Below are 19,677 nucleotides of genomic sequence, written 5' to 3' on the forward strand. Positions count from 1 at the left end.
AAAGCAGAGGAAAGGGAAAGTGGTAATATATTTGACAGTCATCCCAATTTCTATACATTAAGAGAAGAGAAGGGAAGATGCATTATAGAGTTACATTCTCAGTCATTGCTTTTATCCATCTAAGTGCAGTACAGCGCTTCCTACCATAGAGATTCACCATGTGATTGAAAACCCTGACCATGGAATTATTCATTCACACAGAGGGAGACAACATTTTTGACCGATGGGCATATTTAAAATTTTGGTAACATGTTGTGGGAAAGGATCTTATCTATAGTCTCAGAATAGCTACTGTGGGGCTTATAGCTAATGGAAAAAATATACATTTACCAGGACATGTTTCCTTCCCATCCATTCAATGTATGTATGTATGTGTGTATGTGTGTATGTGTGTATGTGTGTATGTGTGTATGCATGCATTTGGTGAGCAGGGAGAATGGTCAGTAAATGCAACATTACTTTGCACGCTTATGTGAGACCCAAAGACATTTGTGAATGTCAAATGAACATAACAAAAAAGACTTTGTAGCATATCAGAGTTTCATTTAAGTTGTGAGAAAGATCATTTGGTGGGCATTAAGGCAGAGGTCAATAGGCATATTGGGGTTGATGAGCTCCACAGGGCCTGCTCTCTCCACTCTGTTACTACCAAGAGAGGGATAGAACTAATACTGTTCTTCCTGCTGGGCGGAAACCATGAAATGCTTGCACATTTTCAAAAATATCTGATGAACTCATTCAATATTTTCTGTCTCTTTTTATAATTTTCCCCTAATATATTTATTATAGTTATATTTATTATATAACTCCGGATTTAAATATCATATTTAAGCTAGTGATCCCACCATGGTTTCTCACTGAATGTTGTATCTGTTTCTCTGAGTAGCAGCCTCGGTGCAACTTTCCACAGACATCTTTTTTCTTGGCAAAAATGCAGGTGTGGTTTGCCATGGTCTTCATCTGAGATATTTTTCCATTTCCCAGTCTGGCCTATTCATACATGCAGAGAAGTCAGCGGTAAGACTGTTTTGTGTTTGTTTTTAGTACTTAATTGTAAGGGTCGTTAGAGGTTCAGTCTCCAGTTGTTTCAAAGCAAGTAGCAATTCAAGAATGAAAGGCAAAGAGCAATAGAGTTGTTGCTGAAAACAAATATTTCAATAGTTTAGGTCCAGAAGCCTCTTCTTTAGGGGAAGTACTTCAGAGCTACGTTTTTTATGAAAAGAAAGGGAGATGGGTGATGCCTCAAATATCAGATCACCAGTTTATGCATGTAGATATCTATATGCATAATACCCTGGGTACAATATGTAGTATAGCAATACATGGGTTACTATCTCTGTGAATGCCAGATGCCATGGCTAGAATCAGTACTTCATGTATTGCTACACTGCCCATTGTACCACTTATAGCATCTGACACTCATAAACCCAATTTAGTTGTTTTTCTGACCAAGGAATTACAATCTTCCTTCTGCAAGGGCTAATTTAGATAACTGCTGTAAATGTTGCCAAGATTCATGCAATAGCTATGGCTTACAGATGCTGAATGATACCCTTTACTTGATATTGTTTTGGGTTTGTTTTTCCCCTACATTTTGAATATCAAATTTGTGCTTTATTGGTGTTTCTGTATTTTAAAATCTGCATTTGTGTTTTATTGGTTTGGGAGAGAAAATAAATCTAAATGGAAATGTACATGTATGTGTGAGCAAGATAAACAAGAGATCTTTAAATCAATGACTTGCATCTTATTAACAATGACTTGAAATTCAATCACCTTTTATTCCAAAGATTCCAGTAATTCCAAATAAATGTGCATTTTGATCAGAATTGTATATGAATCATTTTCATGTGGTCAGAGGAAAACAACCTGATATTAAACCTGGCTGTTATTAAAACAAGAGACACACCAAAGTATGGCCCTTCCAACTAAAGGCAAAAACTTGCATACTTGGACAGGAGGAAATGACAAAAGAATATGAACTTTTATTGTACTTGCATTTTCTATGCACTAGTACTGGTACTAAGGTTTTTTAATAGCTTCTTAACTTTTCTACAATAAAATAACATCAGAGGTTCTAGGATTCTTATGTATATGTTTAATTAAATCCAGTCGTCTGCTGAGGAAAATCCTAATGGTTTATAATGGAGTCTTGAGGGCTCCAGATGGTCCCTGAAAACCTCCAGTTCAGTTCCTCCAAATTTGCTGCCTGTCTATAATGTTTAATATGACAGGAGGGGAAATTATTAAATGTATGAAGAATAATCCTTATTTCTATGAAAACAGTGCTCCAAATTGATTGAGAATAGAATAGAATACTTTATTGGCCAAGTGTGATTGGACACACAAAGAATTTGTCTTGGTGTAAATACTCTCAGTATACATAAAAGAAAAGATACATTCGTTAAGAATCAAGAATCATAACGTACAACACTTAATGATAGTTATAAGGTACAATCAGCAATCAAATCATACTAGGAAACATTCAATATACATCGTAAGGATACAAATGACAAAGTTACAGTCCTACAATCACAAGTGGGAGGGGATGGATGATAAGGAGTGATGAGAAGATTAACAGTAATAGTGGTGCAGACTTTGTAATAGTTGAACAGTGTTCAGGGAATTATTTGTTTAGCAGAGTGATGGCTTTCGGGGAAAAAACTGTTCTTGTGTCTAGTTGTTCTGGTGTGCAGTGCTCTATAGCGTCGTTTTGAGGGAAGGAGTTGAAACAGTTTGTCTGGGATGTGAGGGGTCTGTAAATTGAGGGTGAATTTGCTTCTGATCAGTCTGTTAAATCAGATCATTTATTTATTTATTCAATTTATACACCTCCACCTTACCTAAGTGACTCTGGGCAAATTACAACAACATAAAAAAACTATATAAATCTATGAATAAAATGCATCTAAACTGACTTGGAGATATCTGGATATTTTTCACACAAACCTAGAAATATCTTTGTGATCTGGATTGATTATCATTCAACTGGGATTTGATTTTCAGGTTTAATCCAGTTCTGTTTGAATTTTATAAATTGATTCTAATATTCATATTAAAATTGACCCAAATTTTAAATATCACAGCATGATTGCAGATTTTGGGGGAACATTCATTTTTTTGTCTAAAGCCTATTAATTTTTTCTGATGTCATTTAGAGATTAAGTTTATCTACCTACCTACCTACCTATCTATCCCTCCCTCAAATATTGTTAAAATTTTAGAATAGATTTCCTCCAGCCAGGCTTGATTCTTAAAGCAAAATCTCCATGTAATGAAATTCAGCTCTTTTGGCCCCTGTTATTTTCTTGGCAACAGTACAGAATTAGTTTTCCATTACCATTGTCTAGTATGTGTTTTTAAAATTCTCAGCCTAGCTTACAGCCCTGGAATTTCTTTGTGATTCCCCAATTAAGTAGTAACTAGGCTGAATCCTGCTTATTTTTCTTGAGGTCTGTCAAAATCAGCAAGGGGATGTACAAATCTAACTCATAAGGATATATCTATAAAATATATGGTACATTCTTATGAGTGAGGAGAAAATGATAAAATTCTAATATTCCTTTGCAAAAGCGGTAATAACATTAAAGGATTTCATAGACAGCTGAATATTTTCCAGTTCTTATTCCTTGTTTGACCCAGAGAAATTTGTTTTCCTTTTGTAGCATTATACATTTGAATGAATTCCATGCCACAGTGATAGTCACATAAGCAGTTTTAGCCATGTCCCCTGCTTTGTGACTCTTTCAAAGAAAAGAAATGGACTTCTACTAAGGCTAAGAATATATTTCCATCTTGTCTCCCTGCTGCACTGCTGTTGATCTAGATAAGAACTCCAGGAGCATGCATTTTCTTTCCTCATTGAATGAACATCCTTTAGAGCATGGGTGTCAAACTTGCGATGACACATTGTTGTCACGTGACGTATCACAACTTTTTTCCCTTTCACTAAACCAGGGATAGGCGTGGCTAGGCCCACAGGCCACGAATTTGACCCACAGGCCGTGAGTTTGACACCCCTGGTTTAGAGATTTGGGGAAGAAGGCTATGCCCCTTCAGATATTTTTTAAATATAATTGTTATTGAAAGTTTTAACAGCAATACGAATAAATAAAAACCAAAACAGAGCAAAGGAAAGGAAAAGGAAAGAGAGAAATAAAAGAATAAGATAAAAAATACAGTAAGAAAAAGAAAAAATGAGAAAGATATAATGAAAGATACAAAAATATAAAGAATTTGCTTCCAATATTTTTCATAGCAGTTGTAAGTAAAATTATATCTTTAACTTTTTGTCTAAAGTTACATCATGACTGTCTTCTTTATATAATCTAGCCTGTTAAATCATTACAACCATAAATCACAAGCATTTTTTCCATTTTTTTCTCCAAAAAGTCCACAAGAGGTTTCCAATTATACTAAAATATATTATTCAGGTATTGTTAACATAAAACTTGCAATATCTTTCATATTTGGTTTTGCTGGTTTGAGCTATTGGAACTGTAAGTCAACAGTAGTTTTCCATCTTAGCTTAAACAGAAGGTAGGGTGCCTTGGTTTCTAATAACTATGAGAAAGGAAATTCTTTATGATTTCTTTGGAACTCTTCATTACCTTCATTGGCATCTGAATATGAAAAACCACATAAATAACAAATGTCGGAAAATAAAAACTAAAACATATATTTCTGGTTCAAATTCAGGTAGTGGCATCCAAAATAACTACAGGAATACTTCCATCTATTTTAAAAGTGATTCAAGGACAAGGATTTTTGAAGCAACTGACAAATATCTTGAAACCACAATGACTTTCAAAAAAATCTGTGTTGTAGGTAGAAGGATAGACAGTATACTGCAAAGAAAAGAAACCTTTGCCCCACCCATTTTAGAAATGACCAGAGTAGCACTGCTAATTTTCACTTAAAATAATAAGAAATCAACTTCTTATAAATGGATTTAACCATGTTCTTAATGTTATATCTGCCTATTTTCTTAGACTTGCTCTATAGTTGTTTTCCAAGGTTAAGCAGAGAAACATGTAGACAAAGTCTATGACTTCAGGCTTATGTCCATCAATAATGATCTTCAAGTAAAATATTTTGATTCATATAACATTTTAAGCTCAAGCCAAGCAAAGTACCTCCTGTGTGTAAGCTAAGCTTACTTCCAGAACTTAAAAGCTCATATGATTCTCTTAGTTAACATGAAATTTTTTGGGTGGCTTTTGGCTTGGAGAACAAGCAATGCAGCCATTATTCTGCTAGGTTTAATTTTATTGTTCACTGCCATTTTAAATAATTTATTAAAAGTTATTATTCAGTTAATTTTTTTATGGTAATGTGTGCAGTTATCTTGTTGGGACCATCTTTCAAACAGAATAGTGGATATTGTTTTTAAACGAACATATAGTATAAAATTATTTACGCATTAGAATACCCTAGTGTGTGTATATATATAAAACTATATTTGCAAACATGTAACTTATATATAAATATATGTGTTTAATAGTGAAACCAATATGGTTTATTACTAGTAATAATGATATATTTTAATGCTACCGCTGTTAATTACAAACATTTTGGAACAGGAAGTGAAAATACATTTCTTCTTTTCCCAGTCTGGGAAGTAAAAAAATTCAGTACTGTATGGTACTTTACTAATGGGAGAAAAAACTCTTCTTTTTCATTCCTGAGACTCCAGAGATTCAATTCAACCTGATGCCATCTACAGTAATGAGCTAACCAAGGATGAACAAGGAACATAGCTTCATCAGAAGTACACACATAGCAAAAAGATAGATGCTATAGCAATACATTGATTTAATGTTTTGTATATACACATATGCATATATAAAAAATGCTTCTTCTATTAGAGTTATACTATGTAAGTAAACATTTTTCTCATGTTACACAGGGTCCAAAAAGGCAGATCTTTCCTGCCACCAGGCCTGGCTTATAAAGAGTGAACTTTAAGCATCCTCAAGCATTTCCCAGGTTGACTAAGCCAACGCTGAAGCTGGTGCTGGTGCCTTTCTCCCCCTTTATTTACTGAAATACAAATTCAGCCAATTGGGTGTGTAGTTGGACCTGTTAAAGAACAGAGTTGCAGAACTGAACGGAGCACCAAAATTTTATATATATATATAATATCCTGTAGCCCAACTGACAGAAAAGAGGCGTCTTAAGAGACAGAATTGTCTCGAGGTAAAAACCATGAAAAGGAAAAGAAAAACCATACAGCGAGGCTATCACTTGGCGTATTATCGCCAATACTATTAGCCCGCGTTCAAATAGACTTCGGCTTCATTTTGGAGCCTCCAATTAGCTTTTATCTTTCTCCTCAATTGTATGGCGCTTTCCCAGGAGAAAGGGGGCGGTGTATGTTATCTCGCTTCCCCAGGATGAGTTTGCAAGCATGAGAAAGCCGGGCTCCCGAGCACCTGCCTCTTAGTCATCCTGGGTTTGAGGATGTCCCCAGATCACATCTTCTCAGCTGTTTGCAAAACAGCTTCGGGTGGGAGGAGTAGCGCTCGGATTTACCCACCGTCTCGGCTGTCTCTTTAAATGCTGGGGTCTGCGCGCTGGAGAAGGGGAGGGATCGGCTCCGGAGTGCGTGAAATTCCTGGGCTTCTCTGACAGTCTCGGGCAGAAAGCTCTGCTTTACGCAGCTCTTCTCGCGCGCAACTCATCCCGCCGAGGGAGAGGCGCGCCGACCTTTTTTTTTCCTCCCCTCCGGCGCGCCTTTTCTCGCCAGCCCTGCTTCTGCTCTCCCAAGTCGTTCGCGGGACTCGCGTCGGGCAGCGCCTTCGCTCATGCCGCTCCCATAGAGCCAGCTGGATTCTCACAACCCCGAGAAGAGCCAAACCCAAGAGTTAATTCCGGTACCTATAGCTCTCCTCAGTTCCAAGGTAAGACTTTTTTTGGGGGGGTTTGGGAACCGAAGAAGCGGGAAATGTAAAACCCAGACTGGAATACGACGCCCCCCCCCCTTCACGGACACAGCCTTTTCGGGGCGCCTTCTGGGAACTCTAGTTCGGAATCGGAGGCTAGAAGTTCTCACCTGCGAAAGCTGGGAATGGAAACACAAGCGGGACTGGAAAAATTGGAAACGAACGGAAAGAAACTCCGAAATCCCGACTCCTTCGGGGATTTATATCGATAAGATTGTCTTTTTTAAAAAGTTGGCTCTTTCCTTAAATTGGATTTTTTCCTCCCACGTCTAAAAAGTAAAAGAATAAAACAGGATTTAAATTACACACCGAAATCAAATACTTCGTTAACAAATGCAGAGGACAAACCCTTATAAATACATTTATTTAGATTCCTTTAACTGACCGGCTTTATTTGGATGAAACTTTAAAAAAAAATTGGAAAAAGACACTGCTAAAGTAATGTGTGAAGAAGCCAGGATTTTCGATAATCCTTAAATTCCTTTAAATCTCATCCTGACAATTTATAAACAATTACACAATTAAAAAATGGGACGGAGATGCAAAGGTTTCATTCCCCCCTCCCTTTCCATACTACTTTGGCTCTATTACAAGAATCTTTCTTCCCTGTCTTCCATTTGTTTATATTAATGATTTAGTATCATCCTTGTCTGAAAACTTCCACTATATAAGCAACCGCTGTGAACAACCTGGCAAAGAGCGACCTTAAATGTTGCTGACAATTTTGTAATATCATATCACAAATAAATAATGTTAATATATTTTTTCCTTTCTTTTCTTTGTTCTCTACCTTTTCCCCCTTCCAAATCCAAATCTATAGCTGTTTTGTAATTTTACTCCATGAAGGACGGTGATGTAATTCCCTTTTCTAAATCATCAGGCTGTAGTGCTGTACAAGTGACGTGATCTTTTGTTTACTTTTATATTTTATTTTAATTATTTTTTGTGCAATGGGAAAAAGAAACCTTCAAAATTATTTACACTTTCTTCATAAAAAAAATAACCATTTTGCAAGCATGTTATTCTTTTCCCTACCCACAAAATATTAGATTAAAACAAATAAAGGACAGGTTATAAGAAGCCCTTGAAATAAAAATCAGTGAGCCTAAAAATAATTGTAAAATTATTAAATTTATTTTAAAAATCCCATAATTTCCATTGCCAACTCTTTCTTGATTTCTTCTTTGGCCTGGCTGTTTCAAATTTCATGAAAAAATATCATTTTTAAGGAGCAGATAATTTGTGTGAATTGCTTCCTATTTTTTGTCTCAAATCTTGACCTGAGAATTTTTCTGGCGTCAAATGTTCCAACCTTGTAAGAGAAATATTTTTTCTAAAGCAAATAATTTTCATGACCGTGCATTGGCACTTCTGCCATGATATATTTTTGGGACTTTTTTTTTTGCGGGGGTGAACTCCTGACTAGTCTACCGAGGTCAGGGATTGAGAGAGAAAGGGAGAAGGTTATTATCTGATGGAAAAGAGAAAAGAAAGGACCAAGGTGAGCTCTTTGCTCACTATAAAACAATGCTCGTGAACGATATCAAATATGAGATTTTCATGGTCCTTATTTTGTTAAAATGGTAGATATTGTTACATTCTGCAAGTTTATTTAAAGGCTAGTGAGAAGTAATTTTTTTTAAAAAATTGCAAGCGTTGATGGTTACCATCTTATTTTGCTACCTTTTTATCCATACGTGCTTTATGCAGCATTAGTATGGGATTTAATGAAATTTTCTCCCAAGCTCTCGACACTCCTTTGTAAAGCATCTTGCATTGGGAGAAGAGGAAAATAATAGTGTTTTTACATCCTCAGTGATGGTGGGACTAACCAGGGCTGTATTAATTGATTAAATGAAATATATGATGGGTGTCAGATTGATGAAGATTTTCTGTCTTGATCGTTAAGGGCTTTACTGGTGGAAAATACTTTAAGAGAGGAAAGTGTATTATCACCTTTTACAATGTTTTCCTTAAAAAAGAAAGAAAGAAAGGGAGGGTTCGGAAAATGGCATGCCAATAAACAAATGAATATAAGATTTTAGGCCTTAGCATTTTATTTCATAATCCCCTGTGATGATGGTTTCTTGACCGAGCCGATATCTGATGATATCACCGTTCTTCATGGCTCTACGTTGGCCTCATTTTGCACTGCGTTTCTACTAAACACGTTGGCGTGCTTCTGCTTATATAAGGAAAAGAATGAATTCCAGCGGATTTTACTGATTGGGATTTTGAGATTGGCTCTCTTGATTAATTTGTGGGGTTTATTTTTTAAAACATATCCATGTCATTGCAATTTAATTCATTAGTGCCATTCTTGATGGGTGGGGAAAGGGTTAGGAAAAATGGGAGGGAATTGGAAAATTGTGGTGCGTGCAAAAGAAGACAGAAGAGATACGGGGAGCTGCTGTTTTTTGAATAGTATCCCTTATGAGGCCTCTAATTTTTTTAAATAGACATCATTATCTCTAAAAACATATTCTTTAGGCCAAAAAAGGGAGGGGGAGGGCAGGTGATATCTTCCGTGAGGGGTTTTAATCTGCAAGTCATTAGATTGCTGCAAAGCCAAGATAGAGAAATCCATCTGCACTAATGCTGGGTAGGGGAGGCTGAAGGTAGGATGCTCTCTGTGTGGATCTATATGGGCAGGGACGGGTTGTTAATTTTGGGATTAGAAAAGCAGAGTTGAATCTTCTATTTACACCCCACTGTTTTCTGCCATGGCTTCCCTTTTCTCTGTCAGTTTCCCATTTCTCCTCCTTTCAGACCCCTTCTCACCCTCCCACCTCCCTAGTAGGCTTTTTGGCTCTTGACTGGAAAATTCTGTATTACCTCTTGATGGCTCTGCGGCTTTTTTAGTGTGTGTTTGTGCATGTGTATTACAACAGAAGCACAATGACCTTTGCTTCATGCCCCACATATGTAGTCTCCTATTAGCTGTGTTATCACGGTTTATACCGACATTTGTATGATAGGCCATAACTTTATTCTCCACCCCTCCCTTTAAATGCTAGTGAATCTAAAGATACGGCTATATGTATATAAGTGTGTATGCACAGGGAAGGGTTTATAGGCGTTGGTCGGAGTCAGGAAACACAGCAAACAACCACCCGTCCATTTTGTTGCCAGTTCTTTTGCCCCTGTTTCCCCCAGCATGTAGTTGTGCAATGTTCAGTTCATATGTTGAGAAGGAGGATCTATCTATAGCAAAGACAGAGGAATGCTGGAGTAGAAAGAATGGGTGTTCATGTCTTTGTGTTGTGGAGGAATGGAATTATCTTTTTTTTGTTGTTCTAATGGATGCCTGGTGATAATGATTTAGTTTAACCATCTGTGAAATGTATGCTTCTGACACATTGACATAGAGGTGTGGATGAGTGTGTCATGCTCTGGAGAGCATGCTGTTTGTGACATTGAAGGACAGAACATGTATGCAAGTACCCAACCCTGTCTTTTTCTCATAAAGGCCAGGCTGGGGAGGGGGGCCATGCAAGTGAAAGTGGGAGCGATACATAGGGGTGCATCAGCTGAGGCCAAAGAATGGGGGTCTCCAGGCCTCATCCTTCTGTACTGCCCCAAGCTTCCCTGTGTTTTTTTCTTTTGAACACAGAGACCCACCATTGTGCTGAAGGTTGTACATGTGAGATTTGAGGGGGTTGAATCACGAGCTGTGTTAGCGTGTTGTGGGAGGGGTGGCAAGAAATTAGCTTTTCCTGTGACAATGTGTGTGAGATAGAGAGAAGAGATGGCATTTTCTGGCTTGAAGAAAGCACTGCCGCTTTCCTCCCATTACGCCCTGTCTTTTCTTTTTTTGTCATCTGCTTTCTAGCCTTTGCAATATTGCGTGGGTGAATTTTTGCTCTGCGGTGGGTGGACAGCTTGCAGGCAGGTGTGGGAAAGGATGCAGTAGTAAAAGAAGACTGAGTGCAAAGGGTTGATGAGTATTGTACCCCTTTAAAAAAAAATTGCTTTTCTTAGATCAAAAAGGCCTTCAATCCCACCTTTCCAACCCATACACACCTATTGTTCTGGTTGCCATCAAATAGATCTCCCAATGTTGCATCGCAGGAAGAAAAGGAGCTTTAATGGCTTCCATATTTCTAGCCGTCAATTTTCTTGGGCATCTGCTGTGTCATTAAATTTATCTGCATTGTTCAAAAATCTCATATTTTCTCATATTTTTATGCTTTATGGGACAGTAACAAAAATGAACATAATTAAATTAATCATCTTGCGATGTTTTGACTCAACATTTGCAATATTTTTTCTGACCCGACCTTGAATAATTTTACTAAGTGAGGACAAAAAGTTGAAATTGGATTACTGGGCATCTGATTTTCATAGTCTTCATCACCACTTAGTAGGAAATGATGAGAGTACTTGTTAGCTGCTTGGTTATGTTCTCATTGTCTAGACAATATTCTGGGCATATTGTGGATCTAGCCAAAGCTAGGTGATGGTGCCATGATTGGTTAAGCAACAGGCAGGAGATTCTGCATCTGTTAAAATCCTAAGACAGATTCTTTCAGGTGGCAACAACAACCTTTTGAATTTTCAGTTATTTCTTTCCAATTCCCCAAATGGCTTGAAATGGAACAGGAATCCAAGAAATGTCAAAAAGTTATGCTGTAGCCCTTCCTACATCTTTAAAATGTTGCATTTTTGCTAGTTTGAACTGTCTTAAAAGTCTAGCTCTTGCATGAAAATGGAATGAATATGAATGAATATCCTTGCTCATTGAACATGAAAACTTTGACATGAAATTTTTGCTCAAACTTAACTAACCTGGAATGTGATTCAGGCAAAAGCATGGTCATTGTTACAGGAGGACAATAGAAGTTCTAACTAACCATCACATTTATTTTCCTCAAATCTCTCTCTCTCTCTCTCTCTCCCTCCCTCCCTCCCTCCCTCTCTCTTGATGCTGGATATAAAACTGGAATAGATAAAAGGGACATCTGGGTTATCATTTATTTCACCATCATTATTTTAACACTTGTATTAATATTCCTTTTTTAATTGCTCCAAATTAAGTCTTATCTTGCCAATGAAAATGTGACTTCTTGCTTGTGTCATCTTTCAAGTTGTATAGTTTGGCTGCCTTCCCTTTGGTCTTAGCAGAAAGAGTCATTTCTCCTTTGTGCTCTTTTCTTCTTTTTCTGGCACACATCGCTGCACAGTCTACTGCACTTCAAGCATACGTAGGTGGAAGTTTCAATGTTAGCAGAAGTATAACATGCTGTATAAGGTGTTGCAAGTACTTGACTTAAAGTAGTCACAATCTTAACTAAAGTCAAATTTATTTTAAAGAAGAATTATTAATTTTGATGGCCCATCCTGGTTTTTTTATTCCAGATACTTTACATAATTATTTTTTTATCAGCAAGAAGTATACTCAGGAAGTTAAAAGAGTACAGATTTTTTAAAAATAAAAAAATAAAGATGAAAGTGAGATTCTTGTCTGTGGGGCTGTGCAAATCTTTTGAAAAAATTGTTTTACAAAAAGCATATGAAACATTTCTCTTTGAATAATGAATGACTGTTCATACGCTGCTTTTAGTTGCCTCTGCATGCACTTTGATTTACTGGGAAAACCATTGTTTAAGAATTTGAAGAGCAATGCTTATAAGTTACCTTTAGCACATGCTACATGCTATAATGGTTTCATTTTTAAAAAATTCTTGAAAGTACAGAATCTGTTTTGTATTTTAGAAACAAACGCATTGGGAAGACTCATACTTGTTTGTCCTCTACTTAACATGTTAATTTTCCACATGTAGAGGTAGGTCCCTCCCTCGGAGTAATTTAGACATACAATTGCCCCTTTTACGATGGAGAAAGGGGAGAATTAGTTAGTCTTCTTAAATGCATTGGCTCACAACACAATTCAAGATGAGTAGCCCTAACTTTATATGTCTTCTTTCATAAATTGAGTTTGGTAAGAGATGTTAAGTTCTAAACATCTAGGACATAAGTATCCTTTTACATTTCCCATTGTAAAAGTTCAGTTTCTCCCTTTTTTGTCCATCCTTTTTCTTTTATTGCTTGCAACTATATATGGAACAATTGATTATCAAATACAGTTAATGTTTAGAAGCCAGCTTAGTCCCTAGTACAAAGGACTTTTTAAATCTTCCGCGTGAGTGAACAGTGTGTGCATGCTGGACAGAGATGATGCCATAATTAAATAGCATTGATCACCTGCAACATGGTTAGTAACTTAAGGGCTTTCTAGATATTTTGGACTCTCTGATATCATAACCAACACTGCAGTGTTCTAGGATAACAGTTATTAGGATTCAAAACATCTGGAGAACACCAGGTTGCCTAAAATTATGATATTATAAGGACAACATGTATCTTTACTTAGTAACATTGTGGATTAAAACAAAAATCCCTGTGACAAAATAGCTACCCTGGTCAGTGCCTTAATCACAATGAAACTGTGGAGAGGGGAAAAGATGGTTTTGATAGCAATCAACATTCTGGGTTGCATTTTGGTGAAACAAAGCAGTTTTCAGTTTCCATAAAATATAGGAGGACAAGCAAATCAAAACTTGCAGTTGTCTATGCATTTAGCAGAACTTCACTGCTTGATGACAAGTGCCTCCACATCTCCCAGCAAGCTACTTTGGCTGGTTGTTATGATAGTTGATGAGTGTGTTTCTTTCATAATATCCCAGTATTGTGGTTCAATCCTCTTTCAAAGTGTGGAACTTAGACCTTTCTCAACTCTTTTAGTTCTTGGAGAGTTAGGCCTTAGCCCAGGAGAAGTGCATGCATATTTTTTCTACAAGTCACATCTTAAGTTTCTCTTCATCCAGAGTGGGTATCAGTTTTCTGCTTCCCATAATCTCCTATACATTATGTCCAACTGGGGGTGTTATAGCCCAGCTCCTGCCATTCTCCAGGTTTCTTTTCAGTGTCCTTGATGAGGAGGGAAGGCTCATTTTGGAATGCAATTTGCCTGTGTCAGTCCTGGCTTCCTTGCTGTCATCCATCATATTACAAAAGCTAATTAACACCAAGAGCCTCTGAACCTAGAACAAAGTGGTGGGTATTTGAATTTTCTGGAAGATGCCAGGTTCTCCTCTGCTAACTAGCATAGTAACTCAGGAGATGATAGAACAGATGATCTGATTTTTTTTCTAACTGCACCAGGAGGATTTTTTCCCACCATCCATTTATATTTGGTAGGAAAGGGCATATCCCCCCCTAAATATTACCTGTAGTGCACTTCCTGCATCAAAGTAAAATCAAAGCAGGATGAGAGCTGAAAAATGAGTTAAAATAACAATTGGATGATATGAGGAGTGTAATTTTGGGGTGTTCCACAATCCAGGCTTGTGTTATCTATATCCCACTAAGCCAAACACTGCCTGCCCTGCTGTACAAAGCAGGCAGAGAACAGGCTTCTTAATGTTGATTATTTCTCAGGACTCAAAACATACCACAGAGTTTGTCTAAATCGCAGTGGGATGCCCTAGAGGACAGGTGGATTTTGGGTAGACTAGGTGAATCTCACAACTTAAATAAATTCATATATTGGTGGAGGGAAGAGAATTTTTTTCTATCCCAGGCTGTGGCATATTTTCAGTTCTGGCTCTTCTGGAGAGAGGAAGCAAAAGGAGTGCAAATGAAATTTGGTGCTATGCATGGTAGAAGTGCTAATCTACAGAACATGTCAAGTTCTGTGGTCCACAGATTCTTCTAAACCTGGCAGTGAGTAATATTTTTCATATCTCAAACTCTTCTTTTCAGAGAGAAGTGTTAAAGGATATAGTTTAAATATACTTACAATAAGCAACCAGGATGTGCTATTCATGGTTGGTTGTGACCTTTTGGGCAATACAATTTGGAAAACACAATGAAATTATATTGTTCACGTAGATAGAAAGTGAGTTGGCAAATATGGTATTGTAATTTTTCAGAAAGATTTATCAGTTCCTCACATAAGTGTTCCTTTGGCTAATCAATTTCTTTTAGCCCAACTTACCTCTCCCTCAAATGAAGGGAGTTTCCCACAGAAGCAAGCTTGAGCTTTTAGAAGAAAGCAGTAGATAAATCTAGCAAATATGTAAGAATTGGAGATGTTTTATTTATATTTATACTTGTACATTTGGTGTGAGGTGAGGATGTTGTATTGATCTTATTGAAAACAGTGGAGAATTGAATGGAAATATGCTTTTGGGACTTGCCACATCCTCCAAGTTTGAAATTAATTCTTTCAGACACTTCATTTCCTTTCAAAATGCAAAGATGACAATTTTATATAAAACTAGCAATTGCAATAACCAGAAGACGAGGGCAAACTTTATTTAATGTTGGACTATATCGGCAAGAACAAATGTTCACACACAGGCAATTATATGTAAGTATGTCTAAGGTCAGATCAGTTGAAAACTTAAAAATACAAATTTGTTTAATCGAAAAAAAATAAGAAAAGCAATTGTTTAATTGCACAAAAAAGCAAATTCAAGGGAAAAGGTATTAAAGCTTTTGATAACCAACGAAGGCAGAATAAGACAAGAGAAGGAAATTGAGTAGTTGAATGAACAACCTCTTCATATTAACAATGATGGGGAAAATTGTAGAATAGTTTTGAAATAGGGGGTGATAAGTGAGCCAGTTGACGGGTTTCCATGTATTGAACCCAGTGAATCCCCACTATGGTGCCTATATCCTGGGATTTTTTAAGCTTAATTCCATGGAGAAGGACTTGAAAGAGTTCTGTGGACCAAAGAGGGGAATAAACTCTCAAATGATTAAGGGGGAGTACCCTCTTTGTCCCTTGCAGAGTTTATTTCCCCCTTAGTCCCTTATGAGGGGGTTAAAGGAAAACTCTCTCTATGTAAGGGGAAAAAAGGTCAATAATTATTATTCTATGCTCTATTATCTCTATTATTCTATCACTATGTGTAAGTGATAGAAAATTTCTGCCTTTTAGGATCAATCATCAGCAGTAAAAGAAGAAAGTAGTTATGAAATATGCTTCAGACAGTCATGACAGAGCAATCATGAAGCCCTTGGAAAACAGATTCAAATGCTGTGATGTGTCTATATCTAGAAAGATCAACGCAAGCAATAGTATTGTCAGAGATGCTATGAAAAGAAAGTTGGACTTTGAAGAAGCAGGATAGAAACAGTTTTGAGGCTGTTGAACTTTGGCTTTGGAAAAGAGCCTTGAGAATAGTGTGGGCAGCCAAGAAAAGAGAGCAATGGATCACCAAACAAATCAACCTAGAGTTCTCACTTATGGTATGCATGCTCAGACTCAGATATGTCCTGTTTTGGACATATTATGCTAAGTCATAATATGGAGAAAGCTGTAATGTTAGATGAAGGAAAAGAAAAAGAAGGATGACAAGTAGCAAGATGGATAAACTCGGTGACAGTGGCAATAGATGGATGTTGGAAGACCTGAAAGGCCAGGTTAGGGACAGATAATCATGGAAGAAATTTATTTATATGTCGGCAAGAGTTAACATCACCTTGATTACACATAATCAAAAGAGTACCCTGGTTATAGTGCAGCATCCTGCATTGGCCTCTCTGAACTGGAATCCTTGGTCTGTATTGAATTATCACTCTCATCATTTCCAGTTATGCCTATTTGAGACTGTTGAAGTAGGCAGTCCAATTATTTCAGTGGTAAGAGTGAACTTGCTAATATAAAATAGATTTCTTTTATAGCAAGAATGGCACCACTTACAAGTAAGGGACAGGTTGCAACAGAAGGAATAAAACAGCTGATTCTGAGGAAACTGGCACAATCAACTTTCTGATACATTGAATGAGAGATAATGCATATTTCAATATTTTGTTGTAAGGCTAGTTTTGGTAAATGTGTCATCATTTATTTATAGTTATCATTTAATTTCTACAGAGCTTTGGATTGGAACACTTTGATGGATTGATGCCTTTTGCAATGAATGAGACTGGCCGATACCAGTTTTAGTACGTTTGCTTCTAATATTACAGTTACAACACTGAGTTTTATATTTTTATTGAAAGTGTCTGCATATAATATAGCTAATCCTTACATACAACAGTTCATTTAGTGACCGTTCAAAGTTACAACAGCACTGAAAAATGTGACTTATGACAGTTTTATCAGTTTTTCACCTTTGCACCTTTGTGATCAAAATTTAGATGCTTGACAACTGGTTCATATTTATGACCGTTTCTGTGTCCCAAGGTCATGTGATCACCTTTTGTGACCTTCTGACAAACAAAGTCAATGGGGGAGACAGATTCACTTAACAACTGGATCAGAGTTGGTATTCAGCAGATTCTGACCAGTTCTGGAGAACTGGTAGCGGAAATTTTGAGTAGCTCGGAGAACTGGCAAATACCAGCTCTGACTGGAAAGTTTACAGTATCCTTCCCCTGCCACGCCCACCAAGCCACACTGACAGAACCGGTAGTAAAAAAAAATTGAATCCCACCACTGAACTAGATTACTAACTTATCAATTGCTGTGATTCACTTATCAACTCTGGCAAGAAAGATCGTAAAATGTGACAAAACACACTTAACAAATGTTTCACTTAACTACAGAAATTTTGGGCTCAATTGTGATTGTAAATTGAGGCCTATGTACCTCTATGCACACAACTTTTGTTCAGTCATATGTATAAAAGCCCATGTTTAATGATTCTGATCTTACATAGGCTGTTTACTGATTTGCTCTTCTATTCACCTTGTTGATCATATCTGTTCAGGTTCAGAAACTGAGTAGAATCTTCTGATTAATACACCTCATAAAGAATCTTTGAAGATCTTCTGTTGTGTCATCCCTGGCCCAGAGCATTATATCCAGATGTAGGTTCTAAATTTTAAGTAAGTCACTAACTAAAATATCTCCACCGGAAGGTGATCATGATGGTAGGAGTGTTAAAAAAAAACCTTTGAAAAATAAAAGACCAAGGTATATTAACAAAAAAGGAAAGAAGTGTAAGGAACTTTGAGTAGACATATGGAACATATGGTTCAACATTGCTTTATTATTTATCCAGAGAGAAGGATTACACATTCCTGCAATGAGCAGGATAAAATGTCTTCACCATGAGATTCTACAATTCTGGGATTTTCTTTTGAGCAGATACTGGTTTTTCTGTTTATTAAGCTACCCCAGCATTTTACTAAGAAGCTTGGGAAATCATGGATAATTCTTCCTCATAGCAATTCTTTGAAGTAGGCTAAATCGGAACCTAGTAAATGGTCCAGACAGCATCGAATGAGCTTCATGGTTAGATCTGGATATGAATCTGATTCTGTCCAGTCATAGTCTTATATTTTAGTTGTTCCAACATGCTGGCATCTTTAAGTAGATAACCATTTTTAAAAAAAATACTTAAAAAAAAATCTGTAACCAAAGAAAAAAATAACAAGTATTGGATTTTTAGAATAAGGTGACAGGAGAAAAAAATAATTTTAATTTTTTTTTGGTAGTTAGTCAATTGGATAAACATTTATGCTATTTTTTCTGTTTAAAATCAAAATTTGAATTCTATGATGTTTACTTGCAATTTTTTAAAAAATTAGTATTTGTCGACTACATCTTATCCTCCTTCCATAATTGAATCAGCTCCATTTCTTTGCTTTAAGTAACCTCAACTGGAGAATGAGTAATGGTACTGTAGGTCACCACATTTATAATGCTGAAACTTTGTGTGCACATGTATTCTGCATGTGTATAGTAAAATTAAGTTCGATGTTAATGAAGATTGGCAAGTTAAAAATGTATCCTGCCTGTTGTCTGAGAAGTTGGTCATAATAGTCATCAAGATGAATATTCTGAATAGATATATCTGAATGAAAAAGATGGACTTTTTTTCTCCCTCCCTTTTTGAAATCAGACATAAAAACCATCTGTTTTTCAGATAGATTTTTTTTTCTTCCAATGGCACAGTGACCAAATGTTTTTGGTTAGCTGCAGTGCTTATTGCTTTGGGGATATTTATGACTGGATGACTGCAAGAATACCTTTGACCGCTATGTAAGGGATCTTATTATTCCCAAAAGGATGGGATGAGTTTTAAATTTGCTAATATTCTGACTTCCTTGCTGGCAGAGATAAACTGTAGTGTGTATGCTTTCAATATTAGTGAAATTGATTGGAGTTTTATTTTTAATGCTGGCAATAAATTATCTTCTTGTTCTGCGATTGTTGGGAAAGGCTTTATTATTTTTTAACAGCTTGTGGATGTGCATTTTAGTGGCTAGACTACTTCTGATGGAATAGCAGGGCCTGTTATAATTATCTGCATTGTTTTTTTATTTTCCCCTCATCATTTAGAGTAGGAAGCAGATAATGGACATGCCTCTCTACAGATTGTGCAAGTTGAAATAGAACGAGGTTTAGAATTTGCCTTCACTTTATAGACTGGTTTTCAGCTTGTTCAGGAGAAGGGAGTTAGGAATATGTACACAAGCTATCTTGACTGCCCACGAAGACCAAGGAAGTCTTTAGAAGACTTTTATACATATTTGATTTAATATGAACAGAATGTGATGGGGCTATAGCCTGTGGACCAAAAACTGATCTTAGTGTTTAGGAATAATGCTACCGGTGCTGAAGTCCTATACCTGGAGTGGGTACCAGCTGATGTATTGTTCAACATTTGGAATGGTCAATGGAATGATGTTTTTCAATTAAAATACAATCCAAGAGGTATTTTAATAAGTTTTCTAGGGCACATCAAAATTTTCAACTTTCAATTTCCAA

The 19,677-nt window shown here is 36.6% G+C and overlaps 1 protein-coding gene across 20 annotated transcripts in view; it reads left to right on the forward strand.

Annotated features, from left to right (window-relative positions):
• Window positions 1-6,530: 6,530 nt before the first annotated feature.
• The window catches only part of NRXN3 (neurexin 3), a 1,270,300-nt gene continuing 1,257,153 nt past the window's right edge, over window positions 6,531-19,677 (forward strand). For 11 of the 20 annotated variants that reach the window (XM_087952012.1, XM_087952013.1, XM_087952018.1 and 8 more), the window contains exon 1: window positions 6,538-6,902. The gene's annotated coding sequence lies outside the window, so the exon portion shown is untranslated. Of the gene's footprint in view, window positions 6,903-19,677 lie in introns of all 20 variants that reach the window. The other 9 variants (XM_087952026.1, XM_087952027.1, XM_087952030.1 and 6 more) reach the window with 4 other exon arrangements.

The sequence above is a fragment of the Notechis scutatus genome, chromosome 1, assembly GCF_049901735.1.
Source record: "Notechis scutatus isolate UNSWTSFEM ecotype Mainland chromosome 1, rNotScu1.2, whole genome shotgun sequence".
In the NCBI taxonomy this organism is placed as follows: domain Eukaryota; kingdom Metazoa; phylum Chordata; class Lepidosauria; order Squamata; family Elapidae; genus Notechis; species Notechis scutatus.